Below are 25,497 nucleotides of genomic sequence, written 5' to 3'. Positions count from 1 at the left end.
CAGGTTAGCGCTGCTCGGCCCTGAGTGGGCTGCGGCCGGGGGAGGGGCGAGAGATACATATGTATTTCTGTCTCCCCAGCACACCCCCTTCCCTCTAAGCGATGGCTGAGAGGCGGTGCATGCAGATGGGGAGTAAGTTTCCTGGAGGGGAGGAGGGTGGATGCACGCGCGCAGCCCGGCGCTGCAAATTTCCACCGGGGAGGGAGAGAGTGGCTGGATGCGGAGAGTTTGGAGTTGGAGGGCAGGGAAGGGAACAGGGCCTGGGGGAGGGGGAGACAGAGGGGTGTTGGTGGGTGCTATATCTGGGAGTAAGTTTCCAAGAACGAGAGAGCCTGCACGCTTGCTTGCTAGCTAGTAAGTTTCTGGCCGGGGAGGGCGCGTGGGGAGGAGAAAGGGGGGGGGGTGTGCATGTATATAGAAGGGGGGAGGGGGGGAGCAGATTTCCTGCGGGGAGGCCGAATGCATATGGAGAGGAGATTTCCTGGAGGGAGGGTTGAGGCGTAGACCGGACCGAGTAAGTTTCTTGCTGGGGTGGTGGCTGAAGGTGGTGAGTTGGTGCTTTGGGAAACCCTGAGCGTCCCACCCAGGATTCGGGGGGGGAGGGGGCCGTGCTGTGGGAGGGAGGGGCGAGGGGCCTGGTTCCCTGCTTGGGGAGAGGGGCTTGCATCTGGGGAGTATGTTTCCTGGCGGAGCGATATTTGTTTACAGGCTGAGGGCAGTACTGTAAATGAGTAGCTGCGAGAAGGCGGCTGACATAAATTAATATTGAAATTACTCCATCAGCTCGGCTCGCCCCCCATCTCGCCCCCCCAAGTGGAGATTGGTCGTCTGGTCGGATTGCCCAGGCACTTGTTGCCGAAACAGCCAAGGTAGGAGAGAAGCTTATTAAGTTTCATTTAAAAAAATTAGTTGGGGGGGGATGCTCCGTAGGAAGATGGGGGTGGGGTGCGGAGGGAAGCCTATGGGGGACGGAGAAAGACAAGTCTCCCGCGGCCTCTTTACTTTCAGTACATTAGCAGGGGCCTTTCCCTGCCCTGCCTTCCTCCCTGTTCCCTCTCCGGGCTCAGCATCCCGGCAAAGGGGGAGGGGTGAGGTGGGCGGTGTAACTGGCAAACCCCAGCTTGAAGGGTGTCAGTGGTGGGTTTGAAATTGAAGGCTGGTATATTATAAAGCCTCCATTCTTCCAGCCAAGAAACCGCAGGACCCTAGGGATGTGCCTTTTGGGGTTTTTGACATGATGCATATGTGTATATATGTGAGTCTGCGGGCTCTGTGGGGGCTGGGTAGTTCCCAGAAGTAAGTGTGGCCACCCAGGTGGGAGAAGTGTGTAAGAAGGCGAACTTGCCTCTTCGCTCCCCAACTTCAGTTTGGGAGTCTGAGAAGTTACTGCCGGTGGGGCTGAAGAAGCAGAAATTACAAACCAAACCACCGTTTTACCGTCGGAGGCAGGCGGACAGCACCTGGCTGGAGCTTGTGTGCCTGGCCATCCTTGGGTTAACTAAGAAAATGCCTTTGGGTTCCCTGTGCCTTCCCCTGCCCGGCAGAGTCAGCACGCTGTCAAAACTCTTTCCCCAGACAAATGTTGCTTTGGCAAGTGAAGTGTTGTGTTGTAGTCAGTGCTCTGTCTTTGGCGGCTCTGGACTGTTTTGTGAAGTGTGTGGAAGTCATGCTTAATGAGTGACCAGGGCAGGCATGGCCCAGGACGGCAGCAGAACATGCCTGGGAGAAGCAGTTTGCGGTGCTCTTTTCCTCAGGCAATAGAGGTGACTTTTTCTTTCAAGAATGGAGTTTTAAGTGGTCCCCCAGTTGGTATCAATCTTTTGCACCATTCGTACTTTTCTTGCAAGGAGTTCTGGGTGGAGATGTGCTTTGTGGCTCCCGGGGGCAGGGTGCTGGAGGAGCCAGCCAGCACTTAGCTGGTTAACCCAGCAGGCTCTGCCTCTCCTTGCTTGCTTTCTTGGCACTCGGCCTGCTGCTTTCTGCCGATAGTTTTACTTTGATGGGTGCTGGTGCTGGGAGTTGAACTTGACCAGGATAATTTGAGCCCTAGAGGGTCTGGCCAGGAACTGGTTAGCAGGGTTAAGGGATAACCAACCACACAGGGGTTAACTTAAAGTCGGTTAAGCTTTCCTTAGTGCTGTAAACAGGTGTTGAGTCTAGAAAGGAAAAATGGGTTAAAATAAAACAAAACAAAAACCCTCTCTTTATGTTACTGATAGTTCAGTTTTTTTCCTCCTTTCCTTCCTACCATCAGATTTCAGAATTGAGGGCTTGACAATTTGCTAGTTTGAGAGTTGAGCTAGTTAGAAATATTAGTGCAGCCTACCACAGGTTCCCAACTAGGCATTAGAGAAACAAATTAGCTGTTATCTTTAACCCTGGGAATAGCTGAGCCGGATTGGTGTGTGTGCTGGGAGAGTAAATAAGAATTCCTCATGTGTGTTTATGCCAGGGTGGAATTATTTACATGTCTAACCTGGGAGCCAAGAACAGTCATTCAGGATTTTTTCACCCTCCTAACATTTATGAGATTTATTTTATTGTCTTGCCTTAGCCATTAATCAAGTCACAGCAACCCCCCCCCCCCATTCAACTGAGAATGTTTTCATGGTAATAAAGGTTTGAAGGCCCGAGCATCATAACTCATTCTTTTTAAAATATTGTGACGATTGTCAGGATTTGATTTACGGGAATTGATACCCCGAGTGACACACCCCTTTGGGCCCCGCCCTTTTAGGCATGTCCATTTTCGCCAACTGATTGTTTAGAAGCCAGGCTGACATGGAGGAGGGCGGGGAGGGAGAGAGGAAAGGAGGGAGGGAGGGAGGGAGTGTCTATGCCTTATGCATTATAGGCACAGATTAATTTTGCAGGTTCCAGAGTGAACATGGGTCCTTTCACAGCTTGGTAAGCAGGCGTCCACATAGCAGGCGTTTGCTAATACCAGAGAGCATTTACGTAGAGCTTGCTGTGAAAACAGTCTCTTGATGAACTGTGCAGAAAGTACTGTGGTTTTTATTGAGCTCAGAGTTTAAATTGTAGAAAGGGGACAGGGAGAGGGGACAGGGTGTTGTTTTCTGTCTTATGTATATAAAAATGTGTGGGCATGAAAATAAAGCTTATTTAGAGTTTTCTTTTCCTTCTTTGATGGATAGGTTGATGGTAAGAACACAGTGTGTATGTGTGTGTGTTTGTATGTGTGTGTGTGTGTGTTCCTGGGGGCAGGGGTGGTGCATAGAAGAACTCTCTGTGAGGTCGATGGGGCAAGAAGTGCTAAAACTGTCTTGCATTTTGTACTTAAGTTCAAGTTTGTGGGCGTTTGTAAAGTGACAGAACTTCTAAGGTGGCTGGATGCTCAAGGCAGGGCCAAGGTGTCTCTGAAAATGGATAGGGTACCAGTTTCTTTTTAGGGGGTTCTTTTTATTATTATTATTTTTAAAAGGATAGATCTTTGGGTTCCGGCTTTAAACTCGAGTCATGTGGAATGAAGACCCAGTGCTCTTGACAGTGTCTTCCTGGGCCAACGGCCAAATTGCTTCATGGACTGGGGCGAGTTGATTAACTTCTGTTTTTTTGTCTTCTCATGGAGAAATGGATTTGTATGTTGGCATTCCACAAAAGGCTCTTGAGCAGCCTGGCAACCGTGCCAACGTGTAAGCCATTACTTAGGAGAGCCTGCCACTGTGGCCGAGCCATTCATTCATTTACCATTGTCTTTTGATGCTCACATGTGCACGGGTCTGCATGTGGATATGTGTGCATGAGAGTGCGGGTGCCTGAGGAGGCCAGATGTGTGGGGTCCCCTGGAGCTGGAGTTCCAGGCAGTGGTGGACCTTCTCTTGTGGCTTCTGGGACTCGAACTCAGGTTGTCTCTTCCAGACCAGTGGATGCTCTTCCCTGGTGAGCCTCCTCTCCAACCCTATTATAGATATCTTTTTTTTTTTAAATCCTAATTATATGTGTTAATGGAGAGGGAGCTTGTACTTTCAAGCACCCAAAATAATTTCAGTTCATCTTAGAAGTCTCCTTTCCAGCCAGCTGGCTGGATGATCTAATGCTTAGTCAAGCTTGAGGTTAATTAAGCTGTTGCTCCCAGGCAGCAGGTAGCTTTGGGGAGGAGAAGCTCAGTGTGGCCTTGCCTGCTTAACAGTTAAAGAAGAAGTCACGTGTGGGCTGTCTCGATCCGCGAGTAGAGATGGGGTTCCGCGAGTAGAGATGGGGTTCCGCGAGTAGAGATGGGGTTCTTGTTAACGGCGTATGCTCACTTCCAGGGGCCCTCATGCCGTGTGGGCATTTCCGGGGAGAAGCTCTTGACGTTTTACTGGCTTTGCATATTAACACACAAAGTCTGGAAGGATCCAGACAGGTGCTCTGGACCTCGGGCTGTGTCCTGCGTGGAGCAGCACCAACTCCTGCTCGTTTCTCAACGCAACAACAACAACAACAACAACAACCAACCAAACAAAAACCAAAACAAACTGTGTGGCTGAGGACGGACGAGGGCTGCAGTCTTGAGGGATCCTCGTGGGTTAACTTTCATAGTGGAGGGTAACTGGTGAAACTAAAACGTAGTTGAGATGTTCTTTTTCCCTGTAGGAAAGGGACTAAAACCAGCCGGATTGTAGATACTGGGCAATGTTTAGGGTGGGGTGTGTGTGTGTGTGTGTGTGTGTGTGTGTGTTCACATGTGCACAAATGTGTACATGAGCAAGCCAGAGGTCAACATTAGCTATGTGTCTCCCTCAGTTGTTTTGTTGCTTTATTTTTTTTTAATTTAACTTTATTTGTGTACATGTGTACTGCTGCATGTGTGTGTGTCAGAGTGTGTGTCTGTGTGTGGGAGAGAGTGTGTGCACGTGTGAGACAAGTGTGTGTGAGAGTGTGAGTGTATGTGTGTGTGTGAGTGTGAGAGTGCGCGCGCACGTGTGTGTAAGTGTGTGTGTGCAGGTCAGAGGACAACTTGTGGGAGCCGGTTCTGGAGATCTAACTTAGGTGGTGAGTCTTGGTGGCATGGCCCCTTACCTAGTCAGCTCTCTCTCTGGCCCTCTTCACTTTAATTTTGAAACAGAATTTCTCACTGAGTCTAGAGATCTTTAACTCAGTGGCTGGCCAGTGAGCTCCAGGAATCCGTCTGCCTGTCTCCACCTGCCTAGCGCTGGGATTACAGCCACCTATGATTTAGGGTCCTTTGTTTGTTTGTTTGTTTGTTTGGGAGCTGGGGATCTGAACCCCGTTCCTCAAGCTTGTGCAGCTGTCACTTTACTCACTGAGCGTCCCCCCAGGTCTGCGATTTGAACAGATAGTAAAGTCTTTGTATGCAAGTTGTCCCATGACTCTTTTAGGAAATCTTTCTGAGTTAAAAGACAGATACAACTACCAAAGAAACCCCTCTGTGATGTCTTCTTTCTTTCTTTCTTTCTTTCTTTCTTTCTTTTTTTCTTTCTTTCTTTTTGTTTTTCAAGACAGAGTTTCTCTGTGTAGCCCTGGCTGTCCTGGACTCACTTTGTAGCCTCGAACTCACAGAGATCCACCTGCCTTTGCCTCCCAAGTGCTGGGATTACAAGTGTGCACCCCCCATGTCCAGTGATGTTTTCTAAGAATTTCAAATGCTCAAAGTAGCCACTTACAGGAATTTGGTCTCAGGAAATCAGTATTTGGGTTTGTTTGTTTGTTTGTTTGTTTCCTCATAGAGGATGAGGAATGGTGTGAGACACACTGGACTACTGGGCTACTGACTTTGAAAATATTTTTAGAGGAAGAGAGGGGAAAAAGACCTTTGGGTCTAAATGGTTGTGAAAATTTGGGGGACACATAATGTGGTATCTTTTTTTCTTCTTCTTATTTCTGCTTTGAGAAGCTCTGGTTTTCATTTACACATTTAGCAGCTACTTTTTCTTTTTCTTTCTTTTTAAAAGATTTTTTTTTTAATGTGCATGAGTGTTTTTGTCTTCTTGTGTCTCTGTGTCTCTTGTGCATGATTGGTGCCCTCAGTGGCCAGCAGAAGGCGCTGGATTCCCTGGCACTGGAGTTCCGGATGATTGTGAGTCACCCGGTGGGTGCTGGAATTAAACCTCGGTCCTCCGCACGAGCGATCAGAACTCTTAATGGCTGAGCCATTGCTCCAGCCCCAGTTAACTTATTCTTTATTGAGCACATGCCATTTGCCAGTCACATTAAGGGGCTGGGAATCCTGGCAATTTCTCTTTCTCTGCCCACACCCCTCACTCCTGGCATGGGCAGAAGTGGTGGCTGCAAATGGTGAAAAATGCTCTGGGGAAGTAGTGAGCAGACCGGAGACCTAAGGCAGCCTCCTTGAGGAGTGGGGCGAGAGAAGACGGGGTGGCCATGCAGAGGAGCATCTGCACGGCAAGCTTTAGATTTGCAGGAAGCTAGGACAGGCCATAGATAAGGGGGTGGGGTGGGGGGGGGGGAAAGGGGGCGGGGGGGGGGGAGAGTCTGGGATGGCCATTCGGAACCCAGTGGGTCTTGGGAAGATTAGGATATCTGTCTTTTATTTTATTGTGAAACCTAAATAAATCCTTCCACATGCTAGGCAAGTGAGCTACACCACCAGCCCTTCTTTTTTTTTTTTTTTAACCAATTAGAAAAAAGATTCTTTGTGTGTGTGTGTGTGTGTGTGTGTGTGTGTGTGTGTGTGTGTGTGTTGTGATGCTCATGAAGGGCCAGCGAGAGGGACCGCATCATGGAGTGAGAAAACTGATGCACTGACTCCCTAAAGTTGTCCTTTGGCCTCCCCTGGCCCTGAGGGCGTGGGGGGGGGCGGGAAGTAAAGACTTTTCATCCTTAGGAAGCTGATAAGACCAGAGAAGACGCTGCTGGACCGGACAAAGTGCAGCCTGTGGGTGACGGTGAGAGGCGTCTGCAATGAAGCAGGAGCAAGTTGCAGAGGACTGGAGGGGCAGGGGGTGGCTTCAACAGGCCCAGGGTGGCTCTGTACAGCACAGATCGCCAGCTTCTCCATCACATTGGTTCATGATGGAGAAGGCAAGAAAGATGGGCTGGGGGCTGGAGGACCTGTGCAGGGAAGACGCTGTTTTTGTTTGTTTGGTTCCGTGCTGAAAGGGATGATGGGGGAGATCAGTGGGTAGGGTTGATTGATTTAGAGAAATGGGCTGGCTCAGCCGAGAAAAGCTGTCCAGCAGGTCTGAGGGGGACGATCTGGTTTTGTAGGGGGGGAGTGACATCTTCTCCATCCTATACTGAGGGCACAGCCAGAGTGAAGGTGTGGGTAGCCGGGCGGGAGCTCTGTGAGGGCTGCGGAACTGTGCTCCCCTTTCCCGTACCCCAGGCTAAGCTTGCATTGTCCTTGGGGAGGGAGGGTCCTGGCTCTTAGGACTGGCCAGCTACTCCAAGGGTTAAAACTGCATCAAAATTTACACTGCATTTTTCTGGTCATTTGACTGCATTTTCTGAGCAGCACGGGAAAGAAACAGATTACTTTTGCTTAAGGAAAAGAGTCTTCAGCTAATTCTTTTGGTTCTAACATTAGATTTATTAGCCAAGTATGACTAGAAAAAGTCCTCTGAGGATTTTCGCAGCCCTGCTCAAGAGGCGAGGCCTTGTGCTATACGTTTTGAGCAGGAAGCTTGAAAACAAAACCAACCAAACAAAAACCCACTTAAACATTTGGTAAAGAGCTTGCCTGTTGTGCATGGAGCCCTGGGTTTAGTCCCTACCACTGACTGCATCGGCTCGGCGAGGTGGTACCCACACCTCAAATACCAGCAGGAAAATTGGAGGCAGGAGGACCCACAGTGGATGGGCCAGTCTGAGCTGCACATAACCCAGTGTGAACACGTGCCTCTCATTCGTACCGCCTTTCACAAAAGTGTATCATTACAACAAGCTGTGCCATCTAAGACGGCCCCTGACTGTGGGGTCTACGTGTCAGGTGGGTGGGTGAGGAGGAGGTCCACTTGTCTTCCCAGCTGTCTGGCATCTCTAACAGGAGGGCGATACCAACTGTCTCCTCCCCTCCTACAGCTGTGTGAGGTGGAATCCAGACAAGGCATGGACTTTGAGAGACATCAGCCAGTCAGACCGCAAAAAGGCAGCCTGTGCTGCGGCTGGTCTTCTCATCGGATGTGAAGCTGGAAACTTTCCTTAGTTCCCAGAGCCTCTCCTAAAACTGCTCTGGGTGTCTCCTCCCTCTCCCGCTCCCTCCTTGTCGTCACTTTCGGTTTGGGGTTTTGTTCTGTCCTCTTGATTTGAGGCTGCTTTTATGGCCCGAAGCTTGGCATCAGAAATGGTGGCTGAGAAATGCCAATCAAGACTCAAACTCAAAACTCTGGGTTCAAACCCCAACTCAGTAGGCAGAATGTGAGACCCGCCTATCCGAAGGGACACACACAGATTTGGTTTGTTCCTCAAAGAGCCGCGTGAATCGTGTGCAGGGAAACCTTGAACTTACCCAAGGAGGCTGGGTGTGGCTCTAGACATGCATGCATCTGTGTTTATATCTAATTAATTAATTTAATGTGCTTATGTTTGTGTGTATGTGTGAATCACACATACCTGTGCAAACAAGAGGACAAGTTGCAGGGCTTGCTTGGCTCTCTTTTTCCGGACAGGGTTTCTCTGTGTAGCCCTGGCTTTCCTGGACTCACTTTGTAGACCAGGCTGGCCTCGAACTCACGTCGATCAGCCTGCCTCTGCCTCTGCTGGGATTAAAGGCATGCGCCACCACGCCTGACAGTCATTTCCAGTTTTAGAAACCCCTTGTGTGCACGTGGACTCCTGCTGCCCACCTTGGAGGGCAAGGCTTGAATTGCTTACATTAAAATTATTTTCGTGATGAAAAACTTTAATGGCACCCGAAAGAGGATATAGGCTGGCAGACTGGGCTCCCTTGATCTCACTGCCTGGAATGGCCAGAGAGATTTCATCACACCCCGGATGAAGCGTTTTCCTGTATTTATGTGGAGAGTGCATGTTGTTTGAGACAGCAGGGCCTGAGTATCAGTTGGATGTTACTGGTGAGAGGGAGGCTCCTGATGAAGCGGGAGAGCTCGTGAGGAAGTGCACGGCACGCTGACATAACGGTTGCCTAGGATTCTGAAGTCCTGAATGCTCTTTGGCTTGGCTTGTTGGAGTCTCCAGACAACAGTGGGAAGTGTTAGATTCTCCATGGCTGAGGACAGCCGGGCAGAGTGATTCATATCTCTAACTCCAGCAGTTGGCTGGGGGCCAGGAGGATGGTATTGAGTTTGAGGCCAGCCTGGGCTATGTAGTGTGACCCTATCTCAAAAAAAATCCAAATCAAATAAAATGAAAAGCAAGTCAGAATAAGCCGGGCCTGCTGGCACATGCCTTTAGTCCCAGCACTCGGGAGGCAGAGGCAGGCGTATCTCTGTGAGTTCAAGGCCAGCCTGGTCTACAAAGTGAGTCCAGGACAGCCAAGGCTACACAGAGAAACCCTGTCTTTGAAAAAAAAAAAGAGTCAGAATACCCCCAAACAGCATCAACAAACAGCAGAAGAAAATGACCGAGGGCTGGCTGGAGGCCTCAGGAGGATGACTGCTGCTAACCCTGTCCACCTGAGTTCCTTGGGACACATGTGTGGAAGGAGAAAACAGATTCCTATTAATTGACCTCTTACCTTCAGGACACCTATATATACAATACATAAGTTAAAAAGACAAGAAAAGAAGTAAGTTTAAAAAAAAAAATTGAGGGCTAGTTAGATGGCTCAGCGGCATGGTGCCTGCAGACCTGAATTCAGGCTCTGGCGCTCACTCTGTGGCAGGAGAACTGACGCCTGCAGGTTGTCCTGTGACCTCCACGTGTGCACCATGCCCTTCCTTGAGAATAAATAAATGTAAAAACAAAACAAAAAAACCCCAAACAAACAAAAACCCAACTTCTTTAAAGGAAGAAGGTTGAAAGCTGAGCGTGAGGGAACAGGCCTGTAACCCCTGCACTTGGTAGGGCGTGGGCGAATCATAGTGAGCTCCAGACTAGCCAGGGTACATAGTAAATTCTAGACCAGCAGAGGTTACATTATGAGCCCTTGTCTCATGACCAGAGGGGGGAAAAAAAACAAAAACAAAAAACAAACAACAACAACAACAACAACAACAACAACAAAACAAAAAAAACCAAAAACAAAAACAAAAAAACAACATACAGGTTGCTGATTTGGCTTGGTGGGGCAATATATGTTCTGGCCTGTGCATATGATGTCTGTTTCAGAGAGGACTGTGCCATATTCAATAAGAATGTGGCACAAACATAGGCACAGGGTCAAGGAAGCTGGGAAGGTGGTGAGCGCTAAGGCCTCCCACGACAGCGGCCCTAATCTACCAGAGATCTAAGCATGTGTGAGCATCACATTTTTAATTTATTTTTTGTGTATGGGTGTTTGCCCGTGTGTGTGTGTCTGTGTACCACACACATGCTGTGCCCCTTGGAGGCGAGAGAAAAGGGTGGGGAGCCCTCTGGAACAGGAGTTATACAGATGCTTGTGAGCTGCTGCCTCGGTGCTGGGCATTGAACCCAGGTCCTCTGCAAGAGCAGCCAGTGCTCTTAACCACTGAGCCACCGCTGCAGTCCTGGCCTCATGTTAACGTTTTTTTTGAAACCCAGATTGCCTGGCTCCATTATTCTGAAATACATAGCCGCCTGGTTTCTTGCAGTTAAGGCCAAAACTTGATTTTGACGAGGTGGCAGCTGGTTTCCAATGGGCTAGCATATAGGTCAGTGACTGGTCTCAGCTTCTGTGGCCTCAGGTCTTTGGGCTCCGACCTTGGGATGTAACAGGGCTCTGGACAGTTCACTGCGTGAGGCGCACTCATTTTCCTAATGCAGCTGGCTTGCCGTTTCATACCATCCATTATAAGGGCCCCTGGATCGGTATGTAATTGTCATAGCATAAGTCCTTCAAGGACTCTTTTTGGTCTTTGAGGAGCAGTCCGAAATCCCCCAAAAGATAAAAGTTGATATGCAAGGAAATTTGAGTGTCACTTGAGTGTACCCCTGAAGTGTTCATAACCATAGGAAGTGGAGCACACCCTTAAAAACGAAACCGGAGGCTGGTTCACAGAGCTCTGGGCTGGCGCGCACCTTGGCTTTTTTAGCTGGTCCAACACATGTCTGTCCGAGGTTGATGGTGAGGACCCCCAGGGGTTTCTTTTCTTTTGAATAGCGCTAGCTAGCTCATTACAAGCCAGAGTGGGATCTGATGATGTCTGCTGGAAACACCCACTCCCTGGGTGTCAGGAGGTCTGTGTCTTGGGGCAGCACTGTAGGGTGCCCTACAGGCCAAGGTCCTGGGGCCCCTGCTGTGCTCGGCTTGCGCATCAGTCTGTTCAAATTTACCACTTCTAGACTGGGAGTTTGGGGAGGGCAGAACTGGGTCACCTCTCCGCTCTGCACCCCATCCCACCCCAGCATCTCTCACACAGCCTGACACTGGTTGGTACTGTATTCGTGCTTATGTAAGAATCAGATTTTTTTTTCTATTTAAAAATAAATTAAAAAAAAATAAAATCTGTGCTTTTCTTTCCATTGGTTCTTGATGTGGGGGAAAGCAGAGCAGAGCTATAGTGCCTAGCCTAGCCTTGCTGTGGCCTTGTAGCATGGCTCAACTTGAGCCCTTGAATGCAAATACCATCCCTTCCCCCAACCCCCCTCGATAACTGACATTTTGTTAAATCAGTTATTCAAGGCCTTATCTATATTTCTGTCTGTGCTGGCTTAGTCAAAATAGGAAAGAGGGAATATTAGATTTCTTCACCCGCCCCCTCCTCCTCCCCCTTTGAGCAACTCTGCAAAAGCTTTCTGACAGGGGAGGGGCGCCGCGTCCTTGAAGCCCCAAACGCTTCCTGCAGAAAAATGTGGAGGGCTTGGACTCTCCGCGAATGCTGCGTTTTAGCAGCTGTGATTTTTCCATTTTCCTTTTTTCCTCTCTTTCCTCTCTGTTTTGATTAGTGGAACTCATTGTGCTGTGGGGTAGGGATTGTGCTGAGGGAGAGGGAGAGAGAGAGGGAGGGAGGGAGGGAGGGAGGGAGGAGGGGAGCAGCCCAGGGAGCAACATTTCCGGGGAGAGCTCAGAGTTCCGGGAGGGGTAGGGGAGGGAAGGGATTTATTGAAAATATATGTCTACTATGGCTCTGATAAAGCAGCAGGCATGTAAAAATGCAACGGGGAAACCATGACTGCGGCAGTGCAGGCAGGGCTTCGCGCTCTCATTAGCAGAGCTCAGCCCACGTGGAGGAGGAGGGGGCGGCGGAGCGGCCTCGAGAGTTGGGGTATTCAATAAGGGCAGAAACTCTGGGGATTCTTTCCACCTCCCCTTTGCACCCCCCCTCTGGCTGCCTTCGCCCTTTTCTTTTTCCCATCATTTTGTAACCTTTTGGAAGCCGCTGGCTGGGGCTTCTCTGCTTCCTTCACCACCCCTGCTACCCTAAAATGCAGCGGGGACCATGTGATTTATTTTTTGAAGTTAGAAGGAATTAAAATACATTTTCTCTTGGGAACAAAGGGAGCATTTAGGCAACACTTTGTGAGTAAGAAGTTGGGTTTTATCTTCCATTTCAGAGAACAGAAGGGTAGGTGTGTTTTTAGGGGGTTCAGGAATTTGTACAGTCCCTGGGATGTCAGAATCAGGGGGTACAGGGCCACTTTAATACTGGCAGCTCCTCTTGTGAGTACTCACTGTGTGTGGGGGCCTTGTGTGGAGAGCTTAGTCATTCCATACCCTTACCATTCATTATAAGAGGCTGACTGTGTATCGGGGGTCTTGTGCAGAAAGCATAGTCATTTTTTTTTAAGACAGGGTTTCTCTGTGTAGCCTTGGCTGTCCTGGGCTTGATTTGTAGACCAGACTGGCCTCGAACTCACAGCGATCTGCCTGCCTCTGCCTCCCGAGTGCTGGGATTAAAGGCGTGCGCCACCACACCCAGCCAGCATAGTCATTCTGTACCCTTACCATTCATTATAAGAGGCCGACATGATGCTCACTTTCTTCCCTTTGGGGAAACCGAGGCACAGCCCACTGCAGTAACTCCCTTAGGAGTTACTGTGGAGTCCTTGCCTAAGTCCTGGACCGGCCCCGGAGACCGGATCCTGGGAGTCACTTGTTATGAACTGACCCATAGCTTCTGAGAACAGAGTAGGGTCCCTGGAAAGACCCTTGAAGCCGTCTGTTGAGAGCTATTGGTAGAGCGCTGGGCACCCTTGCTTATGGAAGTCTTCCGTTCTAGGGACCCAAGTGAGGGTCTCAGATCCTTGTTGAGAAGAGGCTAGTCAGCACTCTCCCGTCTCTATTTGTTCATCCAATGTTTATTGAGTTGTTGCCGGGGACCAGAATTGTTCCAGCGGCTGGAACCATCCGGAGGAAACGGAGGAGCTCAGGGTCTAGTGGAGGACTGAGGAGGGCACAGAAACAGGACAGTAGCTGCACCTGCCTGCAAGAAACTGTGTAGTGTAGCCACGGCCACCATCTCAGAGGCGGTACGTGAAAGGGGCTGTGCGGAGTCAGCAGGGCCTTTTTCCGTAGACTCGATGCAGGCCCGGGTAGGTGACATGGTGACTGTGTGAATCCAGACAGACCTGGCCTCGAGGAGAGAGCCCTGTGCAGCTTCAAGGTTTACCTGTTCATCTCAGCTCTCTCAAACCACTCTAGCAGAAGTACCCCACGCCGGGTGGCACAAATGATAGTTATTTCTCTTAGTAGGGAGGCCAAGATCAGTGTGTGTGCAGCTTAAGTATCTAGTACCAGCCTGTTTCGACATCATGGAGGGCTGGGGTGGAGGCCAGGCAGTCCTTTTGAAGTTCTTCTGTAGAAACAAGTGTCGCGTGCATGAGAGCTTATTCCAGTGACCTGATCACATTCAGGGTTCAAATGTCAAGCTATGAATTTAAGGGGCAACAACATTAGTTCTCGCTTCCTTTTCCATCACCTGCCCTTTAATGCCCTGGGCCGTTGCTCTCTATTACAAACAGCCACAAGCTTCGAATGGCTATTGACATTTAAATTCATTAAATCTTGAAGAAAGTTAAAGGGCTGGAGAGATGGCTCAGAGGTTAAGAGCACTGGATGCTCTTCCAGAGGTCCTGAGTTCAATTCCCAGCACCCACATGGTAGCTCACAACCATCTATACTGGGATGTGGTGCCCCCTTCTGGTGTTAATGTGTATGTAGGTAGAACACTGTATAATCAATCAATCGATCTTAAAAAAAAAAAAAGCTGAATAAGGTTTAAAATCCAGTGCTCTGGGTCCACGAGCTGGGGGCTATCCTATCAGACAGAGCTGGGGGACAGAACACATTCATACTTGTGCAGACAGTCTGGTGGAGGCTGTGCTGGGTCTCAGCTTTGTCTGCTGGAGGCGGGGTGGACGGGGGTGGGGGCGGGGCTTCTCCCTTTCCTGCAAGACCGTGTCACCCTCTCTTATTCCAGACGCCTTCCCTAAGGGTTTTGTGGGCTTCCTTTGCCCAGCTAGATCACAGTGATCATCACTTCACGGGCCTGTCTCCACTCTGGGACTCTCAGCTTTGCAAGGACACAAGCTTTGTCTCATTGTGTCCCAGTACTCGGCTTGGGTCCTGGTGCAAATAAAGTCTAAGTAACGAGAGGCAAGGGGGCTGCAGAAATGGGCTCGAGGTTAAGAGCATGCTCTGCTCTTATATAATTAAAGTAAAATAAATCCTTTTCTTTAGAAGGTGGGACTTTGGTCTTATGGGAGTTACTAAGATGTTTGGAGCTAGGGGGATGTGTCGAGCAATGCAACCGGCAGAGTCCTGGCTTTAGAAAATTCACTTTTGAGAGGTTGTGCTGAGTATGTGTAATGATTAACGTATAAAAAGGACAGTTTTCTCCTCACTCACACTTTGTGTGTTTCCGGTACGTGCCAGGCGAATGTCCCGGCCCTGCGCTGTATCCCCAGCACAGCCCACATTTTGTAGGTTCAAGATCATGATTGACTGACCCTGTTGGTCTTTGGGCCTGTGGGGGGACAGCATGTAGCAGGGTAGGTGACCCTGTTGGTCTTTGGGCCTGTGGGGGGACAGCATGTAGCAGGGTAGGTGTTGGAGGCAAAAGAACATCCCACTTTCCCCTTCCCCTGCATAGTCCCAGTGACTGGAGATCTCCCATCAGGCCCCACCTCTTTTTTTTTTTAAATAATTTATTTATTTTTATTTAATGTGCATTGGTGTTTTGCCTGCATGTATGTTTCTGTGAGGGTGTCAGATCTTGGAGTTACAGACAGTTGTGAGCTGTCATGTGGGTGCTGGGAATTGAACCCGGGTCCTTTGGAAGAGCAGTCCATGCTCTTAACCACTGAGCCATCTCTCTAGCCCCCAGGCCCCACCTCTTAAGACACCCTTCAATCAGTGCCACTCTGAGGAGCAAACCTTTAACACACTGAGACTTTGAGAAGCCCCAACAGTAACTGGGGCAGGAGTTGAGCCTGCTGGCCAACCAATGGGCAAGAAAGAACATGGCCATGGTAGGGGAGGAGGCACCTTAGAGTGGCTTGGCCTTTGCCCCGCCTCTCCATGGTGGAGGCTTCAGGGAGGTTCCGCTGAGGAAGTTTCCCTTTCCTTCTGTGTCCCTCAGTCTCATTCCCCCCTTTCGCTCTGAGGCCCCAGTCTCTCTCCCTTGGCCCGTGAGCGTGGGCGGGAGGCCTCTGTCCCCTGCCTTCCTCCTGGGCTCAGCTTATTCTTGCTTCCCTCCTGGGTGTGCCTTGAGCTCTGACATCACAGCCTGAAACCCCACAACGATGGAGTGTGAGGAGCAGCTGGGAAGGCAGTGTTGGGCATCCAGCCATCCCCCCCTCTTCAACCCTTTCTGGGCCCTTCCAGAGGACACTTTCAGGAACTTGAATTTAACAGCTTGTACACGGCGGCGTTAAAAGGGAGTTTAAATTAGAGATCCGTCAAGAAGGCTCTTGGAAGCAGTTTAAGAGGATCCAGGGTGCCAGAGGTAGAGGCTGGACTGGCACAGGAGGATCCTTTTCTTCTTTAGAAAAGCCAAGGCAGCGTGCTCGGCCACATCAACCTCACTTGCGAGTGTTTGGGGGACAGGACTCATTGGAAAATGGAAGAGCCACTTAGAGGCGCACCATCCTCATCTGCCCTCTGGGCATTGTCATGAAGGCGTCGGTGTGAGCCTAACCATTGCACAGGCGGAGAAACGGGGACACAAAGGAGTTAAGAGGACGGCTTCAGGTCTCGTGGCTGGTAAACAGCAGGGCAGAGATTCAAATCCAGAAACCGAGACCTGGTGACTGTAAGAGCAGGTGCTTTCCTCACTTCCTTAGAGTGCCTTTGGTTAGCATGTAAGTCAGCCTGGCCTCAGTTCTGTTCAACAGTATAGACACTGGGATGTGGCAGATAGGCTGCCACATTGGCTCTCCAGGCTGTTCCTGGGCAGTTTAGCTCCCCGGAGCCTTATTTTCCTCATCCTCGGATTTCCTGAATGAAACGTTTGTTACTTGTTTGTTTGGAGACCGGGTCTCCTGCAGCCCAGGCTAGCCTAGAACTTTCTATATGGACAAAGGTGACCTTGAGCATCTGGTCTCCCTCCTCTCCCTCCCCAATGCTAGGATGACAGGTGAGCACTAGCACACCCTTGGCTTATGTGAGCCGGGGATCAAACCCAGGGTTGTGTGCATGGTAAGCAAGTGCTCTGCCCGCTCGGCTACAGCCCCAGCTCCTGAAAGGCTTATTTTGAGATGAGCTAGAAGCTGCAAAAATGTTTTGAGAATTCTAAAGAACTTTCTCCTCTGTGTAACATTTTTCTGCAATCACAAGGTTTCTGGGTTGACTGTCAGGGCCGGGCCTGGGCTGTGGGCATGCGTGGGGCATAACACTGCTGACTTCCAGAAAATGTTTGGATCTGACCACGATCTTGGGCCTGCCTTGATTAGGCTGTAGGATTGGGGAGGTGGGGTGGGGGCATTTGATGTCCAGGTTGGGGGTGAGGAGACTTTCAACAAGACCTAAAGGACATTATGTGACTTGGGAAATTCACTGCATCTTTGAACACTTGTAGCTTCCTTGAAATGATCACATCCTCTCTGGTGGAGCCAGTCGATAGATTAGCTCAACACATATGAAATCATTACTGTGAAAGCCAGATGGTGAAAACGGACTTGAGGATTGCAATTCTTGTATAATTCTAGATCAAGCTTGGGCCCATCTTGTTCTGCTCAGAACGATGTAATTAAGATTTATTATATAATGACTTCTTACTTCCTTTCATGTCTTTTTTAAAAGATTCATTTATTTTATTTTTGTTTTCTGCGTAGAATGTCTCTGCCTGCTTCTATGTGTATCTTATGTATTCCTGGTGCCCATAGAAGCCGAAACGGGGTGTCTGGATCCCCTGGAACTGGAGTTGAAAAGGTTGTGAGCCTTCTGACACGAGTCCTGGAGGTTCTGCCCTCTGTAAGAGCTCTGAGTGCTCTGAGCCGATGCGCTCTCTCTCCAGCTCCCTGCTTTTGGTGAGAGGAGGACCTGCCTTGAATCCCCCAAGATGCACCTGCCTAAGGCGCCTGCGTGCCATTATGTCACTGTCCCGCCTGGCGGGTTTGTGTGTGGGTGTGTGTGCCATGACGGATGTATGAAGGCCAGGGACAACCGACTCTGTTCTCTGCTTCCACCACACGGGTCCTGGCGGTCTTGGCTGTAAGCTGTAAGCGTGTTTACCTGCTGAGCCTTTCGCGAGCTCTCTTAAAAGGTTAAAACAGTTCGTTGACCATTTCATACATGTATATGGTGTGTTGCTGTCATTTCTCCCTTCTCTGTGCCCCTCTGTCTTCTATCGGAACCTCTTCTCTAGCTTCACCTATTTGTTTTTGTTTTTGTTATTTGTTTGTCTCTTTTTTTGGTTTTTGTTTTTCTTTTTTTTTTCCTTTTTTTATTAATTTATTCTTGTTACATCTCAATGGTTTTCCCATCCCTTGTATCCTCCCATTCCTCCCTCCCTCCCATTTTCCCCTTATTCCCCTCCCCTATGACTGATTCTGAGGGGGATTACCTCCCCCTGTATATGCTCATAGGGTATCAAGTCTTTTCTTGGTAACCTGCTGTCCTTCCTCTGAGTGCCACCAGGTCTCCCCCTCCAGGGGACGTGGTCAAATGTGAGGCACCAGAGTATGTGAGAAAGTCATATGTTTGTAAAGGCCAGAGAAGCCATTCAGTGCTTCAGTGAAGTGTGTGTGTGTGTGTGTGTGTGTGTGTGTGTGTGTGTGTATGTGTGTGCGCGCGCACCACCAATGGTAGGTGGCAAGTGAAAATGCTTCATAAACCTTTTTTTGATAGTAGGTGTCTATAAATCCCACACCACAATTATAAAGAGTTTGGAAAATACTGATGGAGAAACTTTAATTCCTGTGGTTTAACGTTCTCATGTGTTTCCTTCCATCATACCCAGGCAGATAATGCAGTCTGATGATTAAGATTTTAAACTCCGGGGCCGCGGCTGTAACTCAGTTGTCTGCGGGCTTCCCAGCATGCAGGAAGTCCCGTCTGCGATCTGGAGGCCTCTGATCCCAGCACTCACAAGTTAAGGTCATTCTCAGCCACACATACACGTGGAGCTTCAGGCCAGCCTGGGATGCACAAAGGCCCGTGTCTTAAAAAAGGAAGGAAGGAAGGAAGGAAGGAGGGAAGAAAACTTACAAAATCTGCTTTAAGATCTGGAGGCCAACCGTATGGTTGTTTGTATGAATGTGTATGTTTTTGGCAGTGCCTCGGGCCTCAGGCATGGAGAGCAAACACTAACACTGAACTACAGCCTCAGCCTGAATCCAGGCTACTTCAGCCACCGGAAATACCAGTGACCTTTGGGGCCTGTGAGGTGATACCTGTGAAACACCTAGAGTTCTGTACGCACGGCTGCCTGACCACCCGTGTTCAGGAAATAAGTAAATCAGCAACAGAACTGGCCCACTGTGAGTGTGATTTTCTGTCTTGTTCAGTATGTTTCCTTTAAAAAATTTTTTTTAAATTAAATACTTAATACCTTTTCGGGTACACTTACTGTGTACTCGTACAATTTAATCAGTTAGCTTTACTAGTTTATCTCTGGTTATTAAAATATAGCTTATTTATTGTTTCTAACTATTATAAATGCTTTGATGAGTGTAAATATATATACATAAATCTTTGAACAAATTTTTTTGGAGACATTTCCAAGGCTGTGTGTGTGTGTGTGTGTGTGTGTGTGTGTGTGTGTGTGTGTGTGTTTGTTGTTGTTGTTTTGAGACAGCATCTCATGTAGCCCAGGCTGGCTTCAAACTCTGTAGCTGAGACTGGCTTTGAACTCCAGATCCTCTGGCCTCCACCTTCCAAATGCTCGGATGACGGGGACTCATCACCATGTCCCCCCTCCCCCTCCCCATTTGTTCATGCTTCTAATTTATCTTTGGGACGTTTTGGTTTCGCCTGCACTGTGAGCCTATGAGAGTGCACAGCTAACTCCATCAGCCTCAGTGGGATTGCTTATGCAGAAGCAGGCGGCCCCGGGGGTGGGCCTGGGCAGCCTGGACTGTCCCCCAGCAGCAGAGCAGTTGCTTTTCTGGGGCTTGGATCTCTCTTTTGTCTTCCTTGCTGCAGGGACGGGCATCCATCTCAGCGGCACAATGTCTGCTACTTGCTGTGGAATTCACTTGTAGGCTGTGCAGACAACTGGGGTTGTAGCTCTTTGCAGAGTTAGACTTTCTTCATCAACTGGTAGAATTCTCTTCTTTTGAGAAGAAGCTTTGAGGGGTGCCACTTCTTTGCTGATAGTAGGGACCAGGAGCATCCTTCCACATACATCAATCCTGTACTCTGGCCGAGTACCTGCTCCCAACAGAGCATCATTCTTTATATATATATATGTGAATATATAAATATAATAGTTATACTTCATATATAATGTGTGAGTATATTATATATAATATCTTTATTTATATTTATATTTCGTTACCTTTTAATATATAGTTTACATTTAAAATATGCTATATATAAGTATATATGTATAATATAAATGTTTATATATTATTATAATATGCTATTTAAATATACTTAATATATATAATATGTTATATAATATATGCATATGTTATATATGCATACAAATTACATATAAATGTCATATATAAATATATAATATATTAAATTGTGTATGTGTGTCTACACATGTGTGTAAATGTACATGTGAGTGACCATTGACTTGTTTTATTTTCATTTTATGTGTATGAGTACCCTGCCTGCGTGTCTGTGGCGCCACTTCTGTGTAGTGCTCTGTCACTCCTTGCAGTGTAAGAAATACTAGATTTGTTTTATATGGAGTAAGATATGGAGTAAGATAAGAAAAATATTTCTGCCAGTATGCCGGAGAGAGTAGAGACTGTGACAAGTGGTCACCCTCTGCTAGAGTGGTCACAACGCGACATGGCTCCTCCTGGTGTACTTTCAATAACTGTTATTTTGGTGCCATAACTTGTCATAGTTGGGTGGTTTGTGTGTGTCTGGGTTTAGTATCTTTTGCTTTCGATTCCACTCTGTGTTCATGTTGTAAATGCTCTAGCCAGATAGTGAGATGTTGCAATAGGCACCATCTTGCTGTACAAGTGCAGTGACCTGAGTTTGATTCCCCAGACCCCAGGTAAGGCTGGAAAGAGAGGGGGAGAGAGAGAGGGGGGTGGGGAGGGGGGAGAGAGAGAGGTGACCCCATGAAGTTGTCCTCTGACCTCCATATGCACACTGCAATCCACCTCCTCCCCACTTCATGGATACAGACAAAACAATAAATAAATGCTCTGAGCATTTTGTGTACGGTTTGAGGCCTTAGTATTTGAGACATTGCTTTATGTAGTTAGTATAATTCAGACAAATCTATATATTAACTTGAAAAAGATTTATTTATTTTAATTTATTTATATGTGTGCGCGCGCGCCTATGTGAGTTTATGTGTACAATATTATGTGCCTCCCTGGTGCCCTCAGAGGCGGAGAGCATCACAAGCCCTGGCATTAGTTATAGGCAGTTGTGAGCCGGGAATGGAACCTGCGTCCCCGGGAAGAACAGTAATCACCTTTAATAGCTGAGCCATCTCTCTAGCCCTAGATTTTAACTTTTTGATGTTCATTTCTTTCTCAGATTAACTTTCTTCTCTCTAGAGTTCTCTCTCTCTCTCTCTCTCTCTCTCTCTCTCTCTCTCTCTCTCTCTCTCGTGAGTGTGTGTGTGTGTGTGTGTGTATGTGTGTGTGTGTTGGGTTCTGTTGGTGTCAGGTCTCTCAATATTTGGCCCCAAATGTTCTTTATTCACTTTTAACATTGAGAAGTTATTTTTCCTGGCCATATATATTTGCTTTCAACCCTTCATAGATGAGCTTCCATTTCTTTTAGCTTTCTCTTTTCTGTTTTTTTTTTTTTTTAAGATCTGCCGGTGTTCCTGTGGCTTAGCTCTGCTGTGATGCAGAACACTGACTCTCTTATGTACGCTCCGTGGAATTTGGAGAACCTTTTAGGAATCATGGCATATGGTTTTGGGTCAGCTTTAGAAAATTCTTGGGTTGTCCTCTTGCAATATTGCTTTGACCCTGTTGTTTTTTTCTCCTTCCCGTCTCAAATGGCAGTGTGCACGTGAGGTGCTTTGACGGCATCTGCTGCGACTCTGTGACGCTCGCTCCCGTGGGCGCTGTTTCAGTATGAATAGTTCTCTGCCGCCGATCTCCAGGGCTAGCAGTCACTTCTCCTGTTTCCCCCTTTTTACTCTCAAGCCCTTCTTCTATTCAGCTCCTCATTTTAGTTACTTCACTTCTAGGGGCTCTGCTTACATTTAGAAAAACATCTTGTATTTTGTTTTTTGTTGTTGTTGTTTTGTTTTGGTTGAAATTTAAGCCTCTGGTTTTAACTTTACCCACTTTTTTAGAGTTCTGTCTGGTAACTCCAATATTTGGACTCCCTCTGGCACTTGTCTTTATGGATTGTGTTCCTCCATAGATTTTTTTTTATCCTAGCCTATGACATCGCCTGGTAAGTTTTGTTAAAATGTCAGACATTTTACACGGACAGTGTAGAGGTTCTGGATGTCAGCTTACTTGGGTTCAATGAAGCTTGGCCTGTTTCCAATTTGCTTTTACTTTGAGGTGATCTTTAGGGTTCTTCTTTCTTGATAGGCTTGGATTCCTATCTTGTCATGCCCACCCCCCCACCCCCCCCATCACTGTGAAAATACCAAAATCTTGGCCTTAACACTTTGGACTTTTGTTCATTTGTTTGAAATAAGATCTTATTTAGCCAAGGTGGCCCTCACACTTTCTATGTAGGTAAGAGTGGCCTGGACCCGCTTCAGTTCCCTGGTTTAGCCTCCCAAGTGCTGGGGTTACAGCCCTGAGCCACCTCGTCCAGTTGCCCTAGTGTTTTAATAGCTCATGTATGCTTAGAATGCTCCAGGCCAACTCTGCCCCGCCCCCCAGGTGCCAGCAAAAGAGGGGACGGCTTGCCGGACAGCAGAGTCCCTTCCTCTGCATGGTTTTGTTTTCATCCCTCGTACAGCTGCTGTGTATACACGATGGTTAGTGTAGTACAAGCTGTAGAGTGAAGTCCGATTCTGTACTCTTTTTTTTTTTTAAAGATTTATTTATTTATTATGTATGCAGTGTTCTGCTTGCATGTACACCTGAATACCAGAATAGGGCACCAGATCTCATTATAGATGTGGTTGCTGGGAATTGAACTCAGGACCTTTGGAAGAACAGCCAGTCCTCTTAATCTCTGAGCCATCTCTCCAGCCCCGATTCTGTATTCTTTAATGTTGATATTAGAAGCATCTCCCGTGTCTTCATAAGATCATTAGGGGACCGGCAGGATGGCTAAGCAGGTGAAGGTGCCTTCCTGCCACTTGTCACCAAGGCCTGATGACTAGAGTTTGATTCTGGGACCCACATAGTAGAAGGGGGGAACTGATCCCCACACATGATTTTGGTTTATGTACGTGCATTCACATTCTCTGTCTCTCTCTGTGTCTGTCTGTCTGTCTGTCTGTCTCTCTCTCTCTCTCACACACACACAAATAAATAAATAAATGCCAAAAATATTCTTCATTACAGGCTGGAGGGCCGCCTCAGTGGCTAAGAGCACTCACTACGCAAGCGTGTGGGTCTGAGTTCAAATCCCCAGCATCCTTGAACAAACCTGGACATGACTGGACATGGCTGTAACCCCAGTGTTGGGAAGGGGAGACAGGTGGATCCTGGGAGCTCCCTGGCCAGCCGGCCAGCCTAGCTGAAACAGTGAGCTGGGGGTTCTGTAGGGAGCCTGTCTTAAAGGAGGAAGGTGGAGAGTGACAGTGTCAGACACCTTAAGTCTCTCTCTGGCTTCTACATATTGCGCTCACAGGCATGCACACGGGCACACCGTATTGATGCAACACACGCACACACACTCCTCCCATCTCCCGCCCTCCCTCCTTCTCGTCCTCCCTTCCTCCCTCCCTCTTTCCCTTCCGCCTCTCAATATATTTGAAAATTAGTCATAACACTTCACACTTGTCAAACATCCTTTACATGTTTTCTAGTCTGGACTTTAAATTTTCCTAAGAGTTCTAGGGCCTCATGGCCTTTTTGAAGAGGGGCAGCTTGAAGCAGGACGGGGTGAGTTACCTGCGGGGGGGCCCCCCCCCACCATTACACAGGTGAGCGCCAGAGCCGAGCTGTGCAGCGGTTTGGGTCTGGAGCCCTACTTTTAACTCTTCATCCTCTGGCATTTAAAGTTACATGCGTTCTCATTTAGCATGGCTTCCTTTATTGGGGGGGTGGGGCTTCTTCACTATTTATCTATTAAAAAAAAAAAGATTTCCTTATTCATTACATATACAGTGTTTGGCCTGCATGTGCACCTGCTCACCAGAAGAGGGCACTGGATCTCACTGCAGATGGTTGTGAGCCACCATGTGGTTGCCGGGAATTGAACTCAGGAACCTTTGGAAGAGCAGCCAGTGAGTGCTCTTAACCTCTGAGCCATCTCTCCAGACAGGATCTCATGTATTCCAGACTGGCCTTGTTCCGGTCTCCCTGCCTCCACAGGTGTGTGCTGCCACATCTGGTTATGTGGTTCTGGGGCGACAGCCAGGGTTTCACTCATGCCAGACAAGCACCACTGACCGATCTGCATCCAATCCCCCACCCTCATCGCAGAATATGTGCTAGAGGATGGATACGAAGGTGGAGGCAACTTGGGAAAGGAGTTTCTAGAAGGTTCCAGCACAGGGGTTGTCGTTGGCATTAACCCTGACCACATTTGGCTGCCTGGTAGCTTGTCACGTGTCTGCTGTGGGGTTCTGGCACGTACTGAATGACAGGGGAGTTTCTGCTGCCTCCCCTGGGTTTGTCTGGCAAGTGTTTGCCGGCTCCTTGCCTTTGCAGTGTAGAGAGAAGGGTAGCCATGAAACTTGGATCTTGAGAAGGCCCTGTCTCCCTGGCCCACTCCGGGTCTAGTTCCCGGTACCCAGTCCTGTTTTCATCTCTCCTTTCCCTTCCCTTCCCTCTCCTTTCCCCCATCCCTTCCTTTGTATTGACTGATTCACAGATCTTAAGTACCCTGGTTTTTTGTCTGTTTGCTTGTCCATTCCAAGATAGGGTCTGGTGTATCCCAGGCTGTCCTGGAACTCAACATGTATCTGAGGATGACCTTGAACTCCTGACCTTCCTGCCTGTACATTCCAAGTGCCGGGATGACAAACGTGTGCCACCATACCCAGCTTACTTGAAGATACGTACTCTGGCAGGCCGGGTGGCACAGGCTTGAAATCCCAGTACTTGGGAGGCTGGAGGCAGGGGGATGCCAAGTTCAGGACTAATCTGCCTACGTAGTGAGACTGAGTCTCAAAAACAAAGGCAAAAGTAAAATAGTCTACTGATTGAAAAAAAAAATCGTCTTTTGCTTTTAGTCTAAAAATGGCATTTAAAAATTTAAATGCCTCAAAAAAAATTGCTAGTAATTGCTAAGGTTTTCTTTGGGTTGGCCTCGCCAACTTGAAGCCTGTGTCCCTTGCTTCTTGCTATGAGCTTGGGGCCAGCGAAGGTGGCTCGTGTGGATTTGGGGGCACAGTCTGAGTGGGACCTGCTGCTGTCCCGAGGGCTGTCTGAACGCCCTGGTTGTGATGGAGATCTTACAGATGTTGAGATAGCTTTAAGCTGTGTTTATTACATAGTAGCAAAGGAGATAGCTGGAAGGTGGCAGGAAATTGAAGGGAGCCCGCCCTCCCTCACCTGAGGAGGAAATCCAAGCCTGAACAGCGCTCTGTGGTCCCTCTCCCCGGCTTTCCCTTTGTGTCACCATCTTCTGCTGTCCTCCCCCCACCCCTCCCTCCCCCTCCCCACTCTGGTCTCTTAGCTGTTGTTCCTGGGTGTTTTTCCTCGAGACCTTCGTGTAGTCAGTTGCTTTCTCTGTCTCCCTCCTCTCAGCCCCGCACGCCCTTCTGACTTGCCTATCCTTCTGTTCTCGAAGGCCTTTGCTCAGGCGCGTCTTCCCAT

At 48.4% G+C, this 25,497-nt stretch overlaps 1 protein-coding gene across 14 annotated transcripts in view; it reads left to right on the top strand.

Moving 5' to 3' along the window:
• The window catches only part of TRERF1 (transcriptional regulating factor 1), a 213,568-nt gene that overhangs the window by 2,957 nt on the left and 185,114 nt on the right, over window positions 1-25,497 (top strand). For 8 of the 14 annotated variants that reach the window (XM_084752963.1, XM_084752962.1, XM_084752968.1 and 5 more), the window contains exons 1-2: window positions 221-354; window positions 784-869. The gene's annotated coding sequence lies outside the window, so the exon portion shown is untranslated. Of the gene's footprint in view, window positions 1-37; window positions 133-220; window positions 355-451; window positions 515-783; window positions 870-25,497 lie in introns of those variants that run through there. The other 6 variants (XM_084752960.1, XM_084752961.1, XM_084752969.1 and 3 more) reach the window with 3 other exon arrangements.

Source organism: Acomys minous (genome assembly GCF_964271855.1).
Source record: "Acomys minous genome assembly, chromosome: 13".
NCBI classification, from domain to species: Eukaryota; Metazoa; Chordata; class Mammalia; order Rodentia; family Muridae; genus Acomys; species Acomys minous.
Note: the sequence above shows the minus strand (reverse complement) of the source record. Positions and strands in the feature narration are given on the sequence as shown.